The 6,303-nt window shown below is 45.8% G+C and overlaps 1 pseudogene; it reads right to left on the bottom strand.

Annotated features, from left to right (window-relative positions):
• Positions 1-2,530: 2,530 nt before the first annotated feature.
• On the bottom strand, positions 2,531-3,079 carry LOC131483077 (elongation factor 1-alpha 1-like; annotated as a pseudogene).
• Between the last annotated feature and the right edge of the window lie 3,224 nt (positions 3,080-6,303).

Genomic DNA, 6,303 nt, shown 5'->3' with positions numbered 1-6,303 from the left:
GAGTGGGTGTGGGTTGGTTGAGCTCTGCTGCAGCATCAGCTAGCAAATGCTAGCAAGGGGTGCTAATTTTGTCAAACCAAACTGCAGAATCACCTGGAGAGTGCATGATCCGGGAGTGGGAGTTGGCCCAGTAGGAAACTGGGCACCTCCCTCTTTGGTTGCCACTCCATCTGATGAGCATGGGAACCAGGACTGGGGCAGGCATGGTTAGAGAGTGGCACCCATTGGCTGGTGAGTGGGCTGGATAGTGGGACTGGTTGGGCTGAACTAGGCTTCAGTGCCCATTGACATGTGTGAGAGCTGAATGGGATGTGGGACTGGATTAGTCTGCTGTACACACTGGCAAACATGGGAACCAGGACCTGGGGCAGGCCTGGTGAAGGTTATTGGGAGTCACCCCAACTAGGCTGCAGCTCCCACTGGCTTATGTAGCTAAGTGTGAGGTGAGGAGGATTGAGTTGGATTCCAACACCCATTGATTTGTGTAGAAGACAGGGCTGGAGGCATAACTGATCCAGCAATTGCAACCACCAGCATACACATAGACTGATAGGGTTGACAAACTTTGCCAGACCCTGTACTGGCAAGCACACCCAAAAATCAGGTCTGAGATCACCTCAGATGAAGTTTCTTTGGGGATCCCCCAAATTGAACTGCTGGACTCAGAAGCCCAACCATGAAGAGAATTGCAGGTTCCGTGGTCTGATTGTGAATTGCATGTGTAAAATCTGAGCCTCGTTGGTAGCTCAGACTGAGCAGTGGACAGCTTATCCATAAGCACATAGAGGATGTGGCAGTACTTTGGAGCCTGCAGAGGACACCTGGTACCACAATAGAGGACAGAACAAATTGGTCAACTAGCCCAGTCAATTGTTGGCACTGAAAATCTGGGCAAGTGGAGATGCTAAACTGGACTATGTCAGTCAGTGGATTCTGCAGTGATTTCATCGTGCTTGGAATGGTGAGATTGACAGCAATTCAGAACAGTTGAACTATGGAAACCACTTGAGCAGTGCCCTTGGAGCATGCCCCACATCGGGGACCTTGAGAGGCTGCATGTGCCTTGTCCTTTTATCTTCCGCTTACTCCAAGATAGAGGAAGGAAAAACGAGAACGTGGAAAAAATGGTCTTACCTACTTTCCTGTAGCTCTTGATCCTTTGATCAACTATGTAAAGATCATCGATAAACTAAAACAAAACAAAATAAAATAAACGCTTGAGGTAGAAGTCTCTGAATTGGGAAATAGTTCTTTAAACCCCCCCAAATCTGCTGCTGCTCCTAGTATGTTGGTTCAACAAGCACTGGCATCCCACATGGGTGCTGATTCATGACCCAGCTCTTCCACTTCCAATCCAAGTCTTTGCTTGTGGCCTGGGAAACCAGTGAGGGGCAGCCCAAGTCCTTGGGTCCCTGAACCTATGTGGGAGACCCAGAAGAAGCTCTTGTCTCCCAACTTTGGACCAGCCAATCTCTGGCCATTGCTACTATTTGGGGAGCAAAAATCCAACAGAAGAAATTTTTTCTGTTTCTCTTTCTTTCACTTGTAGCTTTCTGTCTTGTTGATAACGGCATTCTACCAAGGGTGCAATGCTATCACTGTGGTTTCTATGCACATTTCCTTGATGCTAACGAAATTGAGGGTTTTTTAAATTATTATTTGCATGTTTGTTGGTCTCTGTATTTAATCTTTTGAGAACAAGAACATTCAGGTCCTTCACCCATCTCTTCTTTTTTGTTTTTTATGATTCCAATAAATTTATTCATAGCTACACAATGTTGTTTGTAATATCTATCCTTGGGCTCGGCGGTGTGGCCTGGTGGCTAAGGTCCTCATCTTGATCCCATATGGCCACTGGTTCTAATCCCGGCAGCTCCACTTCCTCTCTGTCTCTCCTCCTCTCAGTATATCTGACTTTGTAATGAAAATAAAATAAATCTTAAAAAAAATACCTATCCTTTAATGTTATCTAACTTGGCTTTCTAAACTAAATTACATGCCAACAAAGCTCATTTGCTTTTCTGTGCTAGATAGTAGTGCTGCAACTAAGAGTCACTCACAACTTTTCCTTATATGTTTCAAATAAGAAAGAGGTGGAAAAACTCGATCCTTTCCAGAAAAGTTAATTCAACATTTCTAAATTTCAGCAGATTGTCAACTCTCTGAACTCAATGACAAGCTTTTCTGTAGAAGGTCCAGTGTTGACAGAAGACCCAAGTTTCTCATTAAACTTGGATTTAAAGGGTTCAATCTTCTCTGACAGACTTTTGGTCAAGATTTTTTCCATCAGAAAATACTGAGTTTAGGAACTATGAACTTAAAAATCACTTTGCACACACACACACACACACAAGTAAATGATCCGCAAAACATTTCTCTTCCTCCCCCCCACCCCGAAGATTTTGCCATGCATCATTATCATCAACCAGTCTTTAATTGTTCAACTTAACTGGGCAGTTGGGATGAAGAGTTCTGAGGCCATTCTTCTACCACTGATTAAGAACAAGGTGACAATTATTAGGGAGAATACTCAATTAGGCTTCTGAGCTTTCTGGGCAGACTTGGTGATCTTGCCAGCTCCAGAGGCTAATTTGCCCACTGCTTTGATCACATCTACAGCAACCTTCTGTCTTGTATCTCAGACAACAAGATGAACCAGAGAAGCAAGGTCGGAGAAGGGCTGGCCAAAAACTCTATCAACAATGGCAGCATCCCCAGATTTCAAGACGTTAGGGCCATCTTACAGAACTTCTTCCCAGAAGGACCATCATTCTTTTCCTTCAGCTCAGAAAACTTGCAAGCTGTGTGAGCTGTGTGAGTGCCTGATTTAGGGGCACAACCAGCTTTGATTTGGCTGGACAGTTCAGAATGATTACCAGAGCAGTGAAGCCAGTTAGCTGATTGCATTGGTGTGTGGTTTTTCCCAGCACCAATCATCTTGCCATAATGAAATCTCTGGCAGGCTTGCTTGACATTGTAGCCTACCTTGTCCCTAGGGAGTTTCCCTCAAAGCTTCAAGGGGCATTCCAACAAACTTGACTTCAGCTGTGACATTGGCAGGAGTGAAGATTACCAGCATGTGAGATCTGAGCACAGCAGTATCCCTGGGGCCTGCCAGGACAGCACTGACTGAACCAATGTTTTTTTTTCTATTCATTTATTCATTAATTACATTGTATTACATGACACAATTTCATAGGTACTGGGATTCTCCCCCCTTCACCCCAAACCCCTCCCCCCTGGTGAGTTCCTTCACCTTGATGCATAACCACAGCTCAAGTTCCGTTGAGATTCCCTAATTAAAAGCTCACACCATACAGAGTCCAGCATCCCACTTGTCCAGTCAAGTTCAACGGCCTCTTAGGGAGGCCCTCTCAGGTTTGAGGGCAGAGCCAGCAGAGCGTCACTTCGATCGATTAGAAGCTCCAACATATCATCAGCAACAATCCAGGTACGATGAGACTTATGCAGAGTCCACTGATTGACATAGTCCATCTTAGAGTTTCCCCTTGTCCAGTTTTTCGCTGCAAACATATAGCTGAGGTGGTTGATTGATCTACTCCATAATGTTTTGATTCCTCCATTTTGTTCAGGGGAATTCCCAAAGAAACTTTGAGGTGTTCCCAGTCCAGTCTCCTACATGCACTACTAGTAAGCACAGTGCCCGCCACAGTCCATCACTCCGATTAGCTGGTGGTTGTAATCCCTGGGTTGGTTCTATTCTGAGCCCCGACCTCCATTGGAACCGATGAGTATTGCAGCTCTTCCCGGCTCTGCCCATCACACACTCGTCCCTCACCTAAACCAGTGGGAGGTGTGCTGGTTGGGTGCTACATTCCCTATTGGCACAGGCCATTTCACCTTGGCATTTGGTGTTTTGTACTGTTTTTATCGCAACCAAACCTGGTCAGGCCCCCACAGTTCCAGCACTCGGATTTGCCAGTGGATGACGTGAACCGACTCAGCCTGGTCTGCCCCAACCTGAGCCAAATGTATGCCAGTGAGTCACTTTCCAAAGCCTCTTCTGGGTGCACCAATGTTTTAGACATCCTGCAGGGGTAGGGGTAGGGGTAGAAGCCGATGCAAAGACTTGTGATTTGGTCTAGTGTATGGGAGGACACAATCCAGGACCTTCAGCAGTGTGATTCCATGGGTACGCTCCATTTGTCATGCTCACAAATGTCTTTCTATCCCTAGAACCACATGTTAGCTCCTGGCTCCAGCGTGTTGTCAGTGTTCCAGCTAGACATTGGTACAAACACTACTGTGTCTGGGTTGCAGCCACATTTCCTAATGTGGGTGCTCACTTCCTTCATGATTTTGTTGTATCCCTTCTGGCTCTAGGGTGGCTCAGTGGAATCCATTTTGCTAACCTCAGCAGTGAGTTGTTACATGCTCAGCAGGTATGCCAGAGGGGCATGCTTCAAAGGAGTGCTAGCTAAGATGACACATTTTTCGGCAGCAAGACCTAGAAAAACTGGGTTATGATATCTTATAGAATTTGCTATTATTATTAGTAGTAGTATTGGAAAGATAGATTTATAGAGTAGGAGAGACAGAACAAAAGATTCACCATCTGCTGCTTCACTCACTAAGTAGCTGCAATGGCCAGAGCTGAACAGATAGGAAGCCTGGAGCCAAGAACTTCCTCTGGGTTTCCCACGCAGGTACAAGGTTCCAAGGCTTTACGCCATCCTCTGCTTTTTTCCCAGGACATAAGCAGGGAAAGCTGGATTGGAAGTGGGGCAGCTGTGACACAAACCAGCACCCATATGATGTGCTAGCACTGTAGGTGGAGGATTAGCCTATATGCCATGATGCCAGCCCCTTGTTTTCTTTTTTGCAGGCTTATGGGGGAAGCCATACATACAGGCAGAGGCCCATGAAGCCACGGACAAAGACCTAAGCAGCTGCCATGACCAGGAACACGTATTAAAGTTAATCACATAATTGACTTTTCCCCCTGAACATAGCTACTCCCTAAAGATTAGCCCCAGGGAAGAACTCATCCCCTCCGACCATGAAACTTGGTTACCATAGGACCCTCCCTGGAACTCTGCACCCCTGGTCATTATGACCTTTTCACCCTGCCAACATCCTGCTTTATCAGGTCTAACACCCTCCCCCTGTGGTTGCGCTTGAAATCCCGACTGCACTAACATTTGGTTACCCCTAATTGCCTGCTACCCTAACCTCCCCTCTCCCAACATCCTGCCCGACTGAGTGTATTAGCCGGCTTGAGAAAATAAAAAACACCACTTGATCAGACTCCTGTCTTGTGGTCATTTCCTCTGCGTCTCTTGTCCCCACCCCTTGATCTTGCAGGGTCTTCATCGCATGTTGATGTCCTGTGGGACAGGACAATCACCAGTGTGATTAGTAGTCCAATCACATATTTGAGACCCTGTAGCTCCTTTTACAACAATTGTAGTTACTTGGGTGGGACCTTGGTCCTGTTTGCATACTGAAAAATTCTCACTGATATCAATTAGGAAGTCAGTCTTTTTGCCCTCAACAGATAAGGTACCAGAGCCTTGGAGGGAGCTTTAGAGCCTAGGCCCCATCACTCAGTGTTGTCATGGAGAATCTCTGTCCTTTTTGGGCTTCTGAGCACATTCACTTCTCCAATGCTCCTCTTGACTACAGTAGGCACACTGGTTTTTCTTTAGAAATGGCTGAGGCTTACCATAAGAATTTCTTTGTCCAGGGGTAGGGGGGCTTGATGCCCTTGAGAACCATGAGTAGGCTCATGCCTCAATGCAGCAGTTATTACCCTTGATAATTTCTTAGCTTGTTTAATCCTATGAAGAATACCCATGATTAACCACTCTTTGGGCTAGTCCCACCAATTCTGCAAGCTTTTGGCCTTCAAACCCATCTATTTTTTGAATTTTTTTTTTCTGATACCTGGAGTAGCCTGCATCATAATTGCTATGTTTAAAGCCTGCCTGTTTTAGATGCCTCAGGGGCAATAGGAGTAAAATTATGCTAGGCATCAAAAATCCTCTCAAGGAATGCCACCGATGATGCCTTGAATAACCTCACTTACCTTTGATAAATTTGTAGGCCATTTGTTCCACCCTGTGGAGACCACTCAGGAGAGTCTTGCAAAAAAGGATTCATGCTTGCCTATATTCAGAATTATATCAGAATTATTTGGGTCCCAATCAGGGTGTGTGGAGGGAAAAACATGCTCTATGATCTGGGTGTCAACTGCTTATTGGCCATTTGCACAGGGCACTAATTTCCAGCTTCATGGAGAATTGCGTTGCTCTTCTGAGTAGTGAAGAGTGCCTGAAGTAG

The sequence above is a fragment of the Ochotona princeps genome, chromosome 23 (genome assembly GCF_030435755.1).
Source record: "Ochotona princeps isolate mOchPri1 chromosome 23, mOchPri1.hap1, whole genome shotgun sequence".
In the NCBI taxonomy this organism is placed as follows: Eukaryota; Metazoa; Chordata; class Mammalia; order Lagomorpha; family Ochotonidae; genus Ochotona; species Ochotona princeps.
Note: the sequence above shows the minus strand (reverse complement) of the source record. Positions and strands in the feature narration are given on the sequence as shown.